Raw genomic sequence first — 16,027 nt, 5'->3', positions numbered from 1 at the left:
AACATTGGAAACGAGTAGGAAGTCATTTTGAACCTAAAGTGATTACGAGCTAGCCAGGAGTCGAACCTAGAATCTTCTGATCCGTAGTCAGACGCGTTATCCATTGCGCCACTAGCCCTACGCGAGCTCTGGCATGAGCATGTTTCTCGCACCATTGCATGCAAACCTGGGTGTTTTTTTGTCGTGTGGAGAACGCCGCTCAAAATCGGGAAATATGGGGCCTGACGCAGGAAAATATTGGCTGGAGTTGTCCAGTTTCAAACTATGCTAAGAAAGGCCGAGGCTGGAGTACATTACAACATATAAGAAAGTAAGCTCCCCACTGCTGCCGTGACCCGGATTCGAACCGGGGTTGCTGCGACCACAACGCAGAGTACTAACCACTATACGATCACGGCTGCTTGTATTTTGAAGTAACTGGTTCTAACCATAATATATTTGGAGCTCTTGATCTCAAACCTACTACTATTTTATCTCTGTGGATTTCCTAAATGATGTCTTGCAAAAAACAGTCAAGTTCCATGGATGGTTTATCTAGCACTGCTGATTTTGTTCCTTCATGGACGAATTTTGTTTTTCAAAGAAAGGTGATTAGCAAGTAACACTAGAAAATAGCAGAGGCTTCATGATCAATGTGGCTGGCTGAAAGTGACTGAAAGTTGGAGACAGCTTTTAAAGGGCCATTTAGCCATGATTTGTCTCTTTCCAGATGATGTTAATTTACTTTGATACCCAGTCTATAGAGCAGGAACATTGGAAACGAGTAGGAAGTCATTTTGAACCTAAAGTGATTACGAGCTAGCCAGGAGTCGAACCTAGAATCTTCTGATCCGTAGTCAGACGCGTTATCCATTGCGCCACTAGCCCTACGCGAGCTCTGGCATGAGCATGTTTCTCGCACCATTGCATGCAAACCTGGGTGTTTTTTTGTCGTGTGGAGAACGCCGCTCAAAATCGGGAAATATGGGGCCTGACGCAGGAAAATATTGGCTGGAGTTGTCCAGTTTCAAACTATGCTAAGAAAGGCCGAGGCTGGAGTACATTACAACATATAAGAAAGTAAGCTCCCCACTGCTGCCGTGACCCGGATTCGAACCGGGGTCGCTGCGACCACAACGCAGACCACTATACGATCACAGCTGCTTGTATTTTGAAGTAACTGGTTCTAACCATAATATATTTGGAGCTCTTGATCTCAAACCTACTACTATTTTATCTCTGTGGATTTCCTAAATGATGTCTTGCAAAAAACAGTCAAGTTCCATGGATGGTTTATCTAGCACTGCTGATTTTGTTCCTTCATGGACGAATTTTGTTTTTCAAAGAAAGGTGATTAGCAAGTAACACTAGAAAATAGCAGAGGCTCCATGATCAATGTGGCTGGCTGAAAGTGACTGGTTGGAGACAGCTTTTAAAGGGCCATTTAGCCATGATTTGTCTCTTTCCAGATGATGTTAATTTACTTTGATACCCAGTCTATAGAGCAGGAACATTGGAAACGAGTAGGAAGTCATTTTGAACCTAAAGTGATTACGAGCTAGCCAGGAGTCGAACCTAGAATCTTCTGATCCGTAGTCAGACGCGTTATCCATTGCGCCACTAGCCCTACGCGAGCTCTGGCATGAGCATGTTTCTCGCACCATTGCATGCAAACCTGGGTGTTTTTTTGTCGTGTGGAGAACGCCGCTCAAAATCGGGAAATATGGGGCCTGACGCAGGAAAATATTGGCTGGAGTTGTCCAGTTTCAAACTATGCTAAGAAAGGCCGAGGCTGGAGTACATTACAACATATAAGAAAGTAAGCTCCCCACTGCTGCCGTGACCCGGATTCGAACCGGGGTTGCTGCGACCACAACGCAGAGTACTAACCACTATACGATCACGGCTGCTTGTATTTTGAAGTAACTGGTTCTAACCATAATATATTTGGAGCTCTTGATCTCAAACCTACTACTATTTTATCTCTGTGGATTTCCTAAATGATGTCTTGCAAAAAACAGTCAAGTTCCATGGATGGTTTATCTAGCACTGCTGATTTTGTTCCTTCATGGACGAATTTTGTTTTTCAAAGAAAGGTGATTAGCAAGTAACACTAGAAAATAGCAGAGGCTTCATGATCAATGTGGCTGGCTGAAAGTGACTGAAAGTTGGAGACAGCTTTTAAAGGGCCATTTAGCCATGATTTGTCTCTTTCCAGATGATGTTAATTTACTTTGATACCCAGTCTATAGAGCAGGAACATTGGAAACGAGTAGGAAGTCATTTTGAACCTAAAGTGATTACGAGCTAGCCAGGAGTCGAACCTAGAATCTTCTGATCCGTAGTCAGACGCGTTATCCATTGCGCCACTAGCCCTACGCGAGCTCTGGCATGAGCATGTTTCTCGCACCATTGCATGCAAACCTGGGTGTTTTTTTGTCGTGTGGAGAACGCCGCTCAAAATCGGGAAATATGGGGCCTGACGCAGGAAAATATTGGCTGGAGTTGTCCAGTTTCAAACTATGCTAAGAAAGGCCGAGGCTGGAGTACATTACAACATATAAGAAAGTAAGCTCCCCACTGCTGCCGTGACCCGGATTCGAACCGGGGTTGCTGCGACCACAACGCAGAGTACTAACCACTATACGATCACGGCTGCTTGTATTTTGAAGTAACTGGTTCTAACCATAATATATTTGGAGCTCTTGATCTCAAACCTACTACTATTTTATCTCTGTGGATTTCCTAAATGATGTCTTGCAAAAAACAGTCAAGTTCCATGGATGGTTTATCTAGCACTGCTGATTTTGTTCCTTCATGGACGAATTTTGTTTTTCAAAGAAAGGTGATTAGCAAGTAACACTAGAAAATAGCAGAGGCTTCATGATCAATGTGGCTGGCTGAAAGTGACTGAAAGTTGGAGACAGCTTTTAAAGGGCCATTTAGCCATGATTTGTCTCTTTCCAGATGATGTTAATTTACTTTGATACCCAGTCTATAGAGCAGGAACATTGGAAACGAGTAGGAAGTCATTTTGAACCTAAAGTGATTACGAGCTAGCCAGGAGTCGAACCTAGAATCTTCTGATCCGTAGTCAGACGCGTTATCCATTGCGCCACTAGCCCTACGCGAGCTCTGGCATGAGCATGTTTCTCGCACCATTGCATGCAAACCTGGGTGTTTTTTTGTCGTGTGGAGAACGCCGCTCAAAATCGGGAAATATGGGGCCTGACGCAGGAAAATATTGGCTGGAGTTGTCCAGTTTCAAACTATGCTAAGAAAGGCCGAGGCTGGAGTACATTACAACATATAAGAAAGTAAGCTCCCCACTGCTGCCGTGACCCGGATTCGAACCGGGGTTGCTGCGACCACAACGCAGAGTACTAACCACTATACGATCACGGCTGCTTGTATTTTGAAGTAACTGGTTCTAACCATAATATATTTGGAGCTCTTGATCTCAAACCTACTACTATTTTATCTCTGTGGATTTCCTAAATGATGTCTTGCAAAAAACAGTCAAGTTCCATGGATGGTTTATCTAGCACTGCTGATTTTGTTCCTTCATGGACGAATTTTGTTTTTCAAAGAAAGGTGATTAGCAAGTAACACTAGAAAATAGCAGAGGCTTCATGATCAATGTGGCTGGCTGAAAGTGACTGAAAGTTGGAGACAGCTTTTAAAGGGCCATTTAGCCATGATTTGTCTCTTTCCAGATGATGTTAATTTACTTTGATACCCAGTCTATAGAGCAGGAACATTGGAAACGAGTAGGAAGTCATTTTGAACCTAAAGTGATTACGAGCTAGCCAGGAGTCGAACCTAGAATCTTCTGATCCGTAGTCAGACGCGTTATCCATTGCGCCACTAGCCCTACGCGAGCTCTGGCATGAGCATGTTTCTCGCACCATTGCATGCAAACCTGGGTGTTTTTTTGTCGTGTGGAGAACGCCGCTCAAAATCGGGAAATATGGGGCCTGACGCAGGAAAATATTGGCTGGAGTTGTCCAGTTTCAAACTATGCTAAGAAAGGCCGAGGCTGGAGTACATTACAACATATAAGAAAGTAAGCTCCCCACTGCTGCCGTGACCCGGATTCGAACCGGGGTTGCTGCGACCACAACGCAGAGTACTAACCACTATACGATCACGGCTGCTTGTATTTTGAAGTAACTGGTTCTAACCATAATATATTTGGAGCTCTTGATCTCAAACCTACTACTATTTTATCTCTGTGGATTTCCTAAATGATGTCTTGCAAAAAACAGTCAAGTTCCATGGATGGTTTATCTAGCACTGCTGATTTTGTTCCTTCATGGACGAATTTTGTTTTTCAAAGAAAGGTGATTAGCAAGTAACACTAGAAAATAGCAGAGGCTTCATGATCAATGTGGCTGGCTGAAAGTGACTGAAAGTTGGAGACAGCTTTTAAAGGGCCATTTAGCCATGATTTGTCTCTTTCCAGATGATGTTAATTTACTTTGATACCCAGTCTATAGAGCAGGAACATTGGAAACGAGTAGGAAGTCATTTTGAACCTAAAGTGATTACGAGCTAGCCAGGAGTCGAACCTAGAATCTTCTGATCCGTAGTCAGACGCGTTATCCATTGCGCCACTAGCCCTACGTGAGCTCTGGCATGAGCATGTTTCTCGCACCATTGCATGCAAACCTGGGTGTTTTTTTGTCGTGTGGAGAACGCCGCTCAAAATCGGGAAATATGGGGCCTGACGCAGGAAAATATTGGCTGGAGTTGTCCAGTTTCAAACTATGCTAAGAAAGGCCGAGGCTGGAGTACATTACAACATATAAGAAAGTAAGCTCCCCACTGCTGCCGTGACCCGGATTCGAACCGGGGTTGCTGCGACCACAACGCAGAGTACTAACCACTATACGATCACGGCTGCTTGTATTTTGAAGTAACTGGTTCTAACCATAATATATTTGGAGCTCTTGATCTCAAACCTACTACTATTTTATCTCTGTGGATTTCCTAAATGATGTCTTGCAAAAAACAGTCAAGTTCCATGGATGGTTTATCTAGCACTGCTGATTTTGTTCCTTCATGGACGAATTTTGTTTTTCAAAGAAAGGTGATTAGCAAGTAACACTAGAAAATAGCAGAGGCTTCATGATCAATGTGGCTGGCTGAAAGTGACTGAAAGTTGGAGACAGCTTTTAAAGGGCCATTTAGCCATGATTTGTCTCTTTCCAGATGATGTTAATTTACTTTGATACCCAGTCTATAGAGCAGGAACATTGGAAACGAGTAGGAAGTCATTTTGAACCTAAAGTGATTACGAGCTAGCCAGGAGTCGAACCTAGAATCTTCTGATCCGTAGTCAGACGCGTTATCCATTGCGCCAAGGAAGTAGCCGGTTAGTCGTGGTACGGTTGCTAAAAATAGTAACACACTACCAGAATATGTCTGCTGATCCTCGCCTCGAAACCCGTGTCACCCAAACCTCATGCCATTAATATTTAGCAAACACACATGCATAGATGGTTCTAAGGTGGATCTTTTATCGTTGCCGTTATAATGACGGTCATTTATCATTATTATCGCTATTTCCTATTGGCTTTATTATCGCAGATCGTCGAGCTATTAATGCTATAAATAGTAACATTAACGCGCTACCAAAACACGGCTGATGATCATCGCCTCGTATCCCGTGTTGTAATGATATGAAAGATGTAATTGGCTTTATTATTAAGGCGGTTCAAACGGTGTGTTAATATTGTCTGTTGTGCTTAATCTATGGTAGAAATTAAGCAGTGTGTGGTGTATGTAAATATTACAATATTTTGTTTATCACAAGCATTGACTATTAACTTTATACACTTGCCATTGTGATTAATTAATAGCCTATCATTTAGGAACAGGACAGAATAGTTTATATATAATATTATAATATAATTTAATATAATATAGGCTAATAAAATAGATTATTATTAATACTATTATTACTAGAAGAGTATATATATATTTATTGTATATAATATAATTCAGTGGTATGCTATACATTGTATTTGAATGAAAAAGAACACTTGTATTGAGTCATCTTAATAACATATTTATTATAAACAAATTTTAAAAAACAGTACAGTAATAAAATCAGTGCAATCAGTGGTATATACATTTATCAACAATAAATAAAATCAACAGGAATACAATGTAATGGAACAAAATAGAACAGAATATATATAATACAATAAAAAATATATATTATAAATACTATTGTTACTAGAATAATATATATATAATATAATGCAATATAATAAAATATAATATAATAAAATATAATATAATATAATACCATATAATATAATATAATACCATGTAATAGAATAGAATAGAATATAGTATCGTATAATAGAATATAATAGATTATTATTAATACTATTATTACTAAAATAATATATATATATAATATAATGCAATATAATGCAATATAATATAATAAAATATAATATAATACCATATAATATAATATAATATAATACCATGTAATAGAATAGAATAGAATATAGTATCGTATAATAGAATATAATAGATTATTATTAATACTATATTACTAGAATACAATACAGTATATGAAATAGTATATAATACAATTCAATATAGGCTAATGTGAACAGAGTTATCAGGGTCGAGTATCTTTTTTTGTGCCATATCCCCGGGCTTCAAGTGCAGCCCTCCACTCAGCCAGAGTCACGGTGGCTGTGGCCTGGCAGTACCAATTCCCAAAGTACTGCTGGTGGGTGGCAGGGTCCCGCTCCCTCTGACACTGCTTGCAGGTGATGGCGTCACTCTTCCTCGAGTATTTCCTCTTCCTTTTGCCACTCTGTTCCTCCTCCTGTCTTTTCCTCTTGTGATAATGCTGAGTGGTGTAAGGCACATCTGTAAGGGAAGAACCTGCAGGAACCACAGATTGGAAGGCAGGCAAGAGAGGTTGTGGTGCAGGCAGGTGAGGTTGGGCTGCACACAGGAGAGGTCTGGGCGCAAGCAGGAGAGGTCTGAGAGGTTGGGGAGCTGCCTGGAGAGGCGGCTCGAGAGCTGCAAGGAAGGGCGGCCTAAGACCAGCAGATGGAGTTATGTTCAGTCTTTGTTTTAACTTGGCCATCCCTGCAGTATTAGGAGGCAAAACAAAGATGTGGGGATTTGCCACACTGCTGTTAGGCATACAGGGTCTGCCTTTCCTTTCAACTGCAGGAGGCAGGCTCTCTGGGCTGACGAAGGTGATTTTTGAGGTGGAGATGGCCTGCTCGCAAAGAGGCTGAGGGCCGTGGTGAGCTGGAGGGCAGCTGTGTGGTGGTTGCAGCTCGTGAAGAGGCTGAGGGCCGTGGTGAGCTGGAGGGCGGCTGTGTGGCGGTTGTAGCTCGTGAAGAGGCTGAGGGCCGTGGTGAGGTGGAGGGCAGCTGTGTGGTGGTTGCAGCTCGTGAAGAGGCTGAGGGCCGTGGTGAGGTGGAGGGCAGCTGTGTGGTGGTTGCAGCTCGTGAAGAGGCTGAGGGCCGTGGTGAGCTGGAGGGCGGCTGTGTGGCGGTTGTAGCTCGTGAAGAGGCTGAGGGCCGTGGTGAGGTGGAGGGCAGCTGTGTGGTGGTTGCAGCTCGTGAAGAGGCTGAGGGCCGTGGTGAGCTGGAGGGCGGCTGTGTGGCGGTTGTAGCTCGTGAAGAGGCTGAGGGCCGTGGTGAGGTGGAGGGCAGCTGTGTGGTGGTTGCAGCTCGTGAAGAGGCTGAGGGCCGTGGTGAGCTGGAGGGCGGCTGTGTGGCGGTTGTAGCTCGTGAAGAGGCTGAGGGCCGTGGTGAGTTGGAGGGCGGCTGTGTGGAGGTGGCTTGACCTGGATGGCATAACGGCCTGCCGGATAATGTGAGATGTACCCCTGGAAGGCTCTTTTGTTGACGAGGTTGTTGTGTGAATCAGAGTTTCCTGACTCCTCTGACATTGATGCCACCACATAACCCGCATACCCCAACGCATTTAAGTTTGGCCCCTGAATATCCCAAACTGCATCTGATGTTGGCCCAGGACATGCTGCATATTCTCCGGGTCTCCACCGCGACGCAGAACAGCCATCTTCGCACTCTTTCACCCTCTCAGGCGACAGAGCCCGCACTCATGGCCTGTTCTCCCTCTTAATTCGTTTTGCTTCCTCTGTGTCAAAGAGGCTAGCATGGCCATCCCCCCTCCTCCTAAATTTAGGCTCCATTCTGTATGATTGGGGGGAAAAACAAAACACAGTGAGAATATGCTTGGTCTGTCCTCTTATAATGTAAAATTATGGCCTGCTATATGTTATGTTATAATTTCTTTCTTCTTTCTTAATTTCATATTTACTTTTAGTATATTTCACTACAGAATAGTGATCCAGCAAACTAAGAATGTCATTGCATTGATAACTTGTTTATTTATGCATATGACAATACATCCTTGTATCCTGATCTCCAATCTAGCTAAACTAACATAAATTACACTCTGTGTCCATTACTTCTCATGCAAAAGAGGTTATGCAACATTTAGTTGCCTCTGTCTGTCTGTGATACAGTGTTTTCTAATAATGTACTTACTATACAGAATCTGTAAACAATTTAATTTTTTAAAACTAGTTACCAGGTGAGTACCTTACTGGACCTATGCATTACATGTCTTATTCTCAACTGCTTTACAACCTGTAACTTAACACTATAACATTCTGAAACAATTCATATACACAGGGGCTAAAGCTACATAATGTGCTATGTAAACAGACAGGCTAACACACTAGTGTTGTCAGCTGCCTAAAATAAAGCATAGTATCATATCAGCTGACGTCAGCTGGTTATGAATGGAGAGTCGTTCGCGACTTCAACTAGTGTGAGATAGCCAGGTTACGTGGATATGACATTAGCTCGCTAGCGTGCTGGCTCGCCACCAATGTAAACCACATATTTTCAATAAATGGTTGACGATGAACTTACCCAAACTATAGCAAAGACGTCGGGTCGAAAAGAAATGCTGGTGAAGGACTTGACTTTCCGTTGAAGGGACCTGGCGTTGATTTCTAGGGGCGTGGCTTCCGGCGTCAATCTTGGTAGCAATAGCGAGTGTGATTGGTCAAATCTTGGTAGACGCAACGGACGGTGATTGGCTGTCGCCATTCTTGGTAGCAGGGCGGCCTCCGATTGGTCAAATCTTGGTAGAATCTTGGTAGCGATAAGCAAGATGATTGGCTCTGAAATGATGGATGAGCTCGACCGACAGGCGACGGGGAGCGCCACTAGCCCTACGTGAGCTCTGGCATGAGCATGTTTCTCGCACCATTGCATGCAAACCTGGGTGTTTTTTTGTCGTGTGGAGAACGCCGCTCAAAATCGGGAAATATGGGGCCTGACGCAGGAAAATATTGGCTGGAGTTGTCCAGTTTCAAACTATGCTAAGAAAGGCCGAGGCTGGAGTACATTACAACATATAAGAAAGTAAGCTCCCCACTGCTGCCGTGACCCGGATTCGAACCGGGGTTGCTGCGACCACAACGCAGAGTACTAACCACTATACGATCACGGCTGCTTGTATTTTGAAGTAACTGGTTCTAACCATAATATATTTGGAGCTCTTGATCTCAAACCTACTACTATTTTATCTCTGTGGATTTCCTAAATGATGTCTTGCAAAAAACAGTCAAGTTCCATGGATGGTTTATCTAGCACTGCTGATTTTGTTCCTTCATGGACGAATTTTGTTTTTCAAAGAAAGGTGATTAGCAAGTAACACTAGAAAATAGCAGAGGCTTCATGATCAATGTGGCTGGCTGAAAGTGACTGAAAGTTGGAGACAGCTTTTAAAGGGCCATTTAGCCATGATTTGTCTCTTTCCAGATGATGTTAATTTACTTTGATACCCAGTCTATAGAGCAGGAACACTGGAAACGAGTAGGAAGTCATTTTGAACCTAAAGTGATTACGAGCTAGCCAGGAGTCGAACCTAGAATCTTCTGATCCGTAGTCAGACGCGTTATCCATTGCGCCACTAGCCCTACGTGAGCTCTGGCATGAGCATGTTTCTCGCACCATTGCATGCAAACCTGGGTGTTTTTTTGTCGTGTGGAGAACGCCGCTCAAAATCGGGAAATATGGGGCCTGACGCAGGAAAATATTGGCTGGAGTTGTCCAGTTTCAAACTATGCTAAGAAAGGCCGAGGCTGGAGTACATTACAACATATAAGAAAGTAAGCTCCCCACTGCTGCCGTGACCCGGATTCGAACCGGGGTTGCTGCGACCACAACGCAGAGTACTAACCACTATACGATCACGGCTGCTTGTATTTTGAAGTAACTGGTTCTAACCATAATATATTTGGAGCTCTTGATCTCAAACCTACTACTATTTTATCTCTGTGGATTTCCTAAATGATGTCTTGCAAAAAACAGTCAAGTTCCATGGATGGTTTATCTAGCACTGCTGATTTTGTTCCTTCATGGACGAATTTTGTTTTTCAAAGAAAGGTGATTAGCAAGTAACACTAGAAAATAGCAGAGGCTTCATGATCAATGTGGCTGGCTGAAAGTGACTGAAAGTTGGAGACAGCTTTTAAAGGGCCATTTAGCCATGATTTGTCTCTTTCCAGATGATGTTAATTTACTTTGATACCCAGTCTATAGAGCAGGAACATTGGAAACGAGTAGGAAGTCATTTTGAACCTAAAGTGATTACGAGCTAGCCAGGAGTCGAACCTAGAATCTTCTGATCCGTAGTCAGACGCGTTATCCATTGCGCCACTAGCCCTACGCGAGCTCTGGCATGAGCATGTTTCTCGCACCATTGCATGCAAACCTGGGTGTTTTTTTGTCGTGTGGAGAACGCCGCTCAAAATCGGGAAATATGGGGCCTGACGCAGGAAAATATTGGCTGGAGTTGTCCAGTTTCAAACTATGCTAAGAAAGGCCGAGGCTGGAGTACATTACAACATATAAGAAAGTAAGCTCCCCACTGCTGCCGTGACCCGGATTCGAACCGGGGTTGCTGCGACCACAACGCAGAGTACTAACCACTATACGATCACGGCTGCTTGTATTTTGAAGTAACTGGTTCTAACCATAATATATTTGGAGCTCTTGATCTCAAACCTACTACTATTTTATCTCTGTGGATTTCCTAAATGATGTCTTGCAAAAAACAGTCAAGTTCCATGGATGGTTTATCTAGCACTGCTGATTTTGTTCCTTCATGGACGAATTTTGTTTTTCAAAGAAAGGTGATTAGCAAGTAACACTAGAAAATAGCAGAGGCTTCATGATCAATGTGGCTGGCTGAAAGTGACTGAAAGTTGGAGACAGCTTTTAAAGGGCCATTTAGCCATGATTTGTCTCTTTCCAGATGATGTTAATTTACTTTGATACCCAGTCTATAGAGCAGGAACATTGGAAACGAGTAGGAAGTCATTTTGAACCTAAAGTGATTACGAGCTAGCCAGGAGTCGAACCTAGAATCTTCTGATCCGTAGTCAGACGCGTTATCCATTGCGCCACTAGCCCTACGCGAGCTCTGGCATGAGCATGTTTCTCGCACCATTGCATGCAAACCTGGGTGTTTTTTTGTCGTGTGGAGAACGCCGCTCAAAATCGGGAAATATGGGGCCTGACGCAGGAAAATATTGGCTGGAGTTGTCCAGTTTCAAACTATGCTAAGAAAGGCCGAGGCTGGAGTACATTACAACATATAAGAAAGTAAGCTCCCCACTGCTGCCGTGACCCGGATTCGAACCGGGGTTGCTGCGACCACAACGCAGAGTACTAACCACTATACGATCACGGCTGCTTGTATTTTGAAGTAACTGGTTCTAACCATAATATATTTGGAGCTCTTGATCTCAAACCTACTACTATTTTATCTCTGTGGATTTCCTAAATGATGTCTTGCAAAAAACAGTCAAGTTCCATGGATGGTTTATCTAGCACTGCTGATTTTGTTCCTTCATGGACGAATTTTGTTTTTCAAAGAAAGGTGATTAGCAAGTAACACTAGAAAATAGCAGAGGCTTCATGATCAATGTGGCTGGCTGAAAGTGACTGAAAGTTGGAGACAGCTTTTAAAGGGCCATTTAGCCATGATTTGTCTCTTTCCAGATGATGTTAATTTACTTTGATACCCAGTCTATAGAGCAGGAACATTGGAAACGAGTAGGAAGTCATTTTGAACCTAAAGTGATTACGAGCTAGCCAGGAGTCGAACCTAGAATCTTCTGATCCGTAGTCAGACGCGTTATCCATTGCGCCACTAGCCCTACGCGAGCTCTGGCATGAGCATGTTTCTCGCACCATTGCATGCAAACCTGGGTGTTTTTTTGTCGTGTGGAGAACGCCGCTCAAAATCGGGAAATATGGGGCCTGACGCAGGAAAATATTGGCAGGAGTTGTCCAGTTTCAAACTATGCTAAGAAAGGCCGAGGCTGGAGTACATTACAACATATAAGAAAGTAAGCTCCCCACTGCTGCCGTGACCCGGATTCGAACCGGGGTTGCTGCGACCACAACGCAGAGTACTAACCACTATACGATCACGGCTGCTTGTATTTTGAAGTAACTGGTTCTAACCATAATATATTTGGAGCTCTTGATCTCAAACCTACTACTATTTTATCTCTGTGGATTTCCTAAATGATGTCTTGCAAAAAACAGTCAAGTTCCATGGATGGTTTATCTAGCACTGCTGATTTTGTTCCTTCATGGACGAATTTTGTTTTTCAAAGAAAGGTGATTAGCAAGTAACACTAGAAAATAGCAGAGGCTTCATGATCAATGTGGCTGGCTGAAAGTGACTGAAAGTTGGAGACAGCTTTTAAAGGGCCATTTAGCCATGATTTGTCTCTTTCCAGATGATGTTAATTTACTTTGATACCCAGTCTATAGAGCAGGAACATTGGAAACGAGTAGGAAGTCATTTTGAACCTAAAGTGATTACGAGCTAGCCAGGAGTCGAACCTAGAATCTTCTGATCCGTAGTCAGACGCGTTATCCATTGCGCCACTAGCCCTACGCGAGCTCTGGCATGAGCATGTTTCTCGCACCATTGCATGCAAACCTGGGTGTTTTTTTGTCGTGTGGAGAACGCCGCTCAAAATCGGGAAATATGGGGCCTGACGCAGGAAAATATTGGCTGGAGTTGTCCAGTTTCAAACTATGCTAAGAAAGGCCGAGGCTGGAGTACATTACAACATATAAGAAAGTAAGCTCCCCACTGCTGCCGTGACCCGGATTCGAACCGGGGTTGCTGCGACCACAACGCAGAGTACTAACCACTATACGATCACGGCTGCTTGTATTTTGAAGTAACTGGTTCTAACCATAATATATTTGGAGCTCTTGATCTCAAACCTACTACTATTTTATCTCTGTGGATTTCCTAAATGATGTCTTGCAAAAAACAGTCAAGTTCCATGGATGGTTTATCTAGCACTGCTGATTTTGTTCCTTCATGGACGAATTTTGTTTTTCAAAGAAAGGTGATTAGCAAGTAACACTAGAAAATAGCAGAGGCTTCATGATCAATGTGGCTGGCTGAAAGTGACTGAAAGTTGGAGACAGCTTTTAAAGGGCCATTTAGCCATGATTTGTCTCTTTCCAGATGATGTTAATTTACTTTGATACCCAGTCTATAGAGCAGGAACATTGGAAACGAGTAGGAAGTCATTTTGAACCTAAAGTGATTACGAGCTAGCCAGGAGTCGAACCTAGAATCTTCTGATCCGTAGTCAGACGCGTTATCCATTGCGCCACTAGCCCTACGCGAGCTCTGGCATGAGCATGTTTCTCGCACCATTGCATGCAAACCTGGGTGTTTTTTTGTCGTGTGGAGAACGCCGCTCAAAATCGGGAAATATGGGGCCTGACGCAGGAAAATATTGGCAGGAGTTGTCCAGTTTCAAACTATGCTAAGAAAGGCCGAGGCTGGAGTACATTACAACATATAAGAAAGTAAGCTCCCCACTGCTGCCGTGACCCGGATTCGAACCGGGGTTGCTGCGACCACAACGCAGAGTACTAACCACTATACGATCACGGCTGCTTGTATTTTGAAGTAACTGGTTCTAACCATAATATATTTGGAGCTCTTGATCTCAAACCTACTACTATTTTATCTCTGTGGATTTCCTAAATGATGTCTTGCAAAAAACAGTCAAGTTCCATGGATGGTTTATCTAGCACTGCTGATTTTGTTCCTTCATGGACGAATTTTGTTTTTCAAAGAAAGGTGATTAGCAAGTAACACTAGAAAATAGCAGAGGCTTCATGATCAATGTGGCTGGCTGAAAGTGACTGAAAGTTGGAGACAGCTTTTAAAGGGCCATTTAGCCATGATTTGTCTCTTTCCAGATGATGTTAATTTACTTTGATACCCAGTCTATAGAGCAGGAACATTGGAAACGAGTAGGAAGTCATTTTGAACCTAAAGTGATTACGAGCTAGCCAGGAGTCGAACCTAGAATCTTCTGATCCGTAGTCAGACGCGTTATCCATTGCGCCACTAGCCCTACGCGAGCTCTGGCATGAGCATGTTTCTCGCACCATTGCATGCAAACCTGGGTGTTTTTTTGTCGTGTGGAGAACGCCGCTCAAAATCGGGAAATATGGGGCCTGACGCAGGAAAATATTGGCTGGAGTTGTCCAGTTTCAAACTATGCTAAGAAAGGCCGAGGCTGGAGTACATTACAACATATAAGAAAGTAAGCTCCCCACTGCTGCCGTGACCCGGATTCGAACCGGGGTTGCTGCGACCACAACGCAGACCACTATACGATCACAGCTGCTTGTATTTTGAAGTAACTGGTTCTAACCATAATATATTTGGAGCTCTTGATCTCAAACCTACTACTATTTTATCTCTGTGGATTTCCTAAATGATGTCTTGCAAAAAACAGTCAAGTTCCATGGATGGTTTATCTAGCACTGCTGATTTTGTTCCTTCATGGACGAATTTTGTTTTTCAAAGAAAGGTGATTAGCAAGTAACACTAGAAAATAGCAGAGGCTCCATGATCAATGTGGCTGGCTGAAAGTGACTGGTTGGAGACAGCTTTTAAAGGGCCATTTAGCCATGATTTGTCTCTTTCCAGATGATGTTAATTTACTTTGATACCCAGTCTATAGAGCAGGAACATTGGAAACGAGTAGGAAGTCATTTTGAACCTAAAGTGATTACGAGCTAGCCAGGAGTCGAACCTAGAATCTTCTGATCCGTAGTCAGACGCGTTATCCATTGCGCCACTAGCCCTACGCGAGCTCTGGCATGAGCATGTTTCTCGCACCATTGCATGCAAACCTGGGTGTTTTTTTGTCGTGTGGAGAACGCCGCTCAAAATCGGGAAATATGGGGCCTGACGCAGGAAAATATTGGCTGGAGTTGTCCAGTTTCAAACTATGCTAAGAAAGGCCGAGGCTGGAGTACATTACAACATATAAGAAAGTAAGCTCCCCACTGCTGCCGTGACCCGGATTCGAACCGGGGTTGCTGCGACCACAACGCAGACCACTATACGATCACAGCTGCTTGTATTTTGAAGTAACTGGTTCTAACCATAATATATTTGGAGCTCTTGATCTCAAACCTACTACTATTTTATCTCTGTGGATTTCCTAAATGATGTCTTGCAAAAAACAGTCAAGTTCCATGGATGGTTTATCTAGCACTGCTGATTTTGTTCCTTCATGGACGAATTTTGTTTTTCAAAGAAAGGTGATTAGCAAGTAACACTAGAAAATAGCAGAGGCTCCATGATCAATGTGGCTGGCTGAAAGTGACTGGTTGGAGACAGCTTTTAAAGGGCCATTTAGCCATGATTTGTCTCTTTCCAGATGATGTTAATTTACTTTGATACCCAGTCTATAGAGCAGGAACATTGGAAACGAGTAGGAAGTCATTTTGAACCTAAAGTGATTACGAGCTAGCCAGGAGTCGAACCTAGAATCTTCTGATCCGTAGTCAGACGCGTTATCCATTGCGCCACTAGCCCTACGTGAGCTCTGGCATGAGCATGTTTCTCGCACCATTGCATGCAAACCTGGGTGTTTTTTTGTCGT

At 43.3% G+C, this 16,027-nt stretch overlaps 1 protein-coding gene and 29 non-coding genes across 35 annotated transcripts in view; 1 reads left to right on the top strand and 29 right to left on the bottom strand.

Moving 5' to 3' along the window:
* cfap54 (cilia and flagella associated 54) overlaps positions 1–16,027 on the top strand; it is a 99,648-nt gene that overhangs the window by 57,452 nt on the left and 26,169 nt on the right. The window lies entirely within an intron of this gene.
* trnar-acg (transfer RNA arginine (anticodon ACG)) lies at positions 46–118 on the bottom strand. Its single transcript has one exon. It is a non-coding gene; the product is annotated as a tRNA-Arg (tRNA).
* On the bottom strand, positions 327–398 carry trnah-gug (transfer RNA histidin (anticodon GUG)). The gene has a single exon. It is a non-coding gene; the product is annotated as a tRNA-His (tRNA).
* trnar-acg (transfer RNA arginine (anticodon ACG)) lies at positions 795–867 on the bottom strand. Its single transcript has one exon. It is a non-coding gene; the product is annotated as a tRNA-Arg (tRNA).
* Positions 1,534–1,606, bottom strand: trnar-acg (transfer RNA arginine (anticodon ACG)). Its single transcript has one exon. It is a non-coding gene; the product is annotated as a tRNA-Arg (tRNA).
* On the bottom strand, positions 1,815–1,886 carry trnah-gug (transfer RNA histidin (anticodon GUG)). Its single transcript has one exon. It is a non-coding gene; the product is annotated as a tRNA-His (tRNA).
* trnar-acg (transfer RNA arginine (anticodon ACG)) lies at positions 2,283–2,355 on the bottom strand. Its single transcript has one exon. It is a non-coding gene; the product is annotated as a tRNA-Arg (tRNA).
* On the bottom strand, positions 2,564–2,635 carry trnah-gug (transfer RNA histidin (anticodon GUG)). Its single transcript has one exon. It is a non-coding gene; the product is annotated as a tRNA-His (tRNA).
* trnar-acg (transfer RNA arginine (anticodon ACG)) lies at positions 3,032–3,104 on the bottom strand. Its single transcript has one exon. It is a non-coding gene; the product is annotated as a tRNA-Arg (tRNA).
* Positions 3,313–3,384, bottom strand: trnah-gug (transfer RNA histidin (anticodon GUG)). Its single transcript has one exon. It is a non-coding gene; the product is annotated as a tRNA-His (tRNA).
* Positions 3,781–3,853, bottom strand: trnar-acg (transfer RNA arginine (anticodon ACG)). Its single transcript has one exon. It is a non-coding gene; the product is annotated as a tRNA-Arg (tRNA).
* On the bottom strand, positions 4,062–4,133 carry trnah-gug (transfer RNA histidin (anticodon GUG)). The gene has a single exon. It is a non-coding gene; the product is annotated as a tRNA-His (tRNA).
* trnar-acg (transfer RNA arginine (anticodon ACG)) lies at positions 4,530–4,602 on the bottom strand. Its single transcript has one exon. It is a non-coding gene; the product is annotated as a tRNA-Arg (tRNA).
* On the bottom strand, positions 4,811–4,882 carry trnah-gug (transfer RNA histidin (anticodon GUG)). The gene has a single exon. It is a non-coding gene; the product is annotated as a tRNA-His (tRNA).
* trnah-gug (transfer RNA histidin (anticodon GUG)) lies at positions 9,448–9,519 on the bottom strand. The gene has a single exon. It is a non-coding gene; the product is annotated as a tRNA-His (tRNA).
* Positions 9,916–9,988, bottom strand: trnar-acg (transfer RNA arginine (anticodon ACG)). Its single transcript has one exon. It is a non-coding gene; the product is annotated as a tRNA-Arg (tRNA).
* On the bottom strand, positions 10,197–10,268 carry trnah-gug (transfer RNA histidin (anticodon GUG)). The gene has a single exon. It is a non-coding gene; the product is annotated as a tRNA-His (tRNA).
* On the bottom strand, positions 10,665–10,737 carry trnar-acg (transfer RNA arginine (anticodon ACG)). Its single transcript has one exon. It is a non-coding gene; the product is annotated as a tRNA-Arg (tRNA).
* Positions 10,946–11,017, bottom strand: trnah-gug (transfer RNA histidin (anticodon GUG)). The gene has a single exon. It is a non-coding gene; the product is annotated as a tRNA-His (tRNA).
* Positions 11,414–11,486, bottom strand: trnar-acg (transfer RNA arginine (anticodon ACG)). Its single transcript has one exon. It is a non-coding gene; the product is annotated as a tRNA-Arg (tRNA).
* trnah-gug (transfer RNA histidin (anticodon GUG)) lies at positions 11,695–11,766 on the bottom strand. The gene has a single exon. It is a non-coding gene; the product is annotated as a tRNA-His (tRNA).
* Positions 12,163–12,235, bottom strand: trnar-acg (transfer RNA arginine (anticodon ACG)). The gene has a single exon. It is a non-coding gene; the product is annotated as a tRNA-Arg (tRNA).
* Positions 12,444–12,515, bottom strand: trnah-gug (transfer RNA histidin (anticodon GUG)). Its single transcript has one exon. It is a non-coding gene; the product is annotated as a tRNA-His (tRNA).
* On the bottom strand, positions 12,912–12,984 carry trnar-acg (transfer RNA arginine (anticodon ACG)). Its single transcript has one exon. It is a non-coding gene; the product is annotated as a tRNA-Arg (tRNA).
* Positions 13,193–13,264, bottom strand: trnah-gug (transfer RNA histidin (anticodon GUG)). Its single transcript has one exon. It is a non-coding gene; the product is annotated as a tRNA-His (tRNA).
* On the bottom strand, positions 13,661–13,733 carry trnar-acg (transfer RNA arginine (anticodon ACG)). The gene has a single exon. It is a non-coding gene; the product is annotated as a tRNA-Arg (tRNA).
* trnah-gug (transfer RNA histidin (anticodon GUG)) lies at positions 13,942–14,013 on the bottom strand. The gene has a single exon. It is a non-coding gene; the product is annotated as a tRNA-His (tRNA).
* On the bottom strand, positions 14,410–14,482 carry trnar-acg (transfer RNA arginine (anticodon ACG)). The gene has a single exon. It is a non-coding gene; the product is annotated as a tRNA-Arg (tRNA).
* On the bottom strand, positions 15,149–15,221 carry trnar-acg (transfer RNA arginine (anticodon ACG)). The gene has a single exon. It is a non-coding gene; the product is annotated as a tRNA-Arg (tRNA).
* On the bottom strand, positions 15,888–15,960 carry trnar-acg (transfer RNA arginine (anticodon ACG)). Its single transcript has one exon. It is a non-coding gene; the product is annotated as a tRNA-Arg (tRNA).

Source organism: Sebastes fasciatus, chromosome 16 (genome assembly GCF_043250625.1).
Source record: "Sebastes fasciatus isolate fSebFas1 chromosome 16, fSebFas1.pri, whole genome shotgun sequence".
Taxonomy (NCBI): domain Eukaryota; kingdom Metazoa; phylum Chordata; class Actinopteri; order Perciformes; family Sebastidae; genus Sebastes; species Sebastes fasciatus.
Note: the sequence above shows the minus strand (reverse complement) of the source record. Positions and strands in the feature narration are given on the sequence as shown.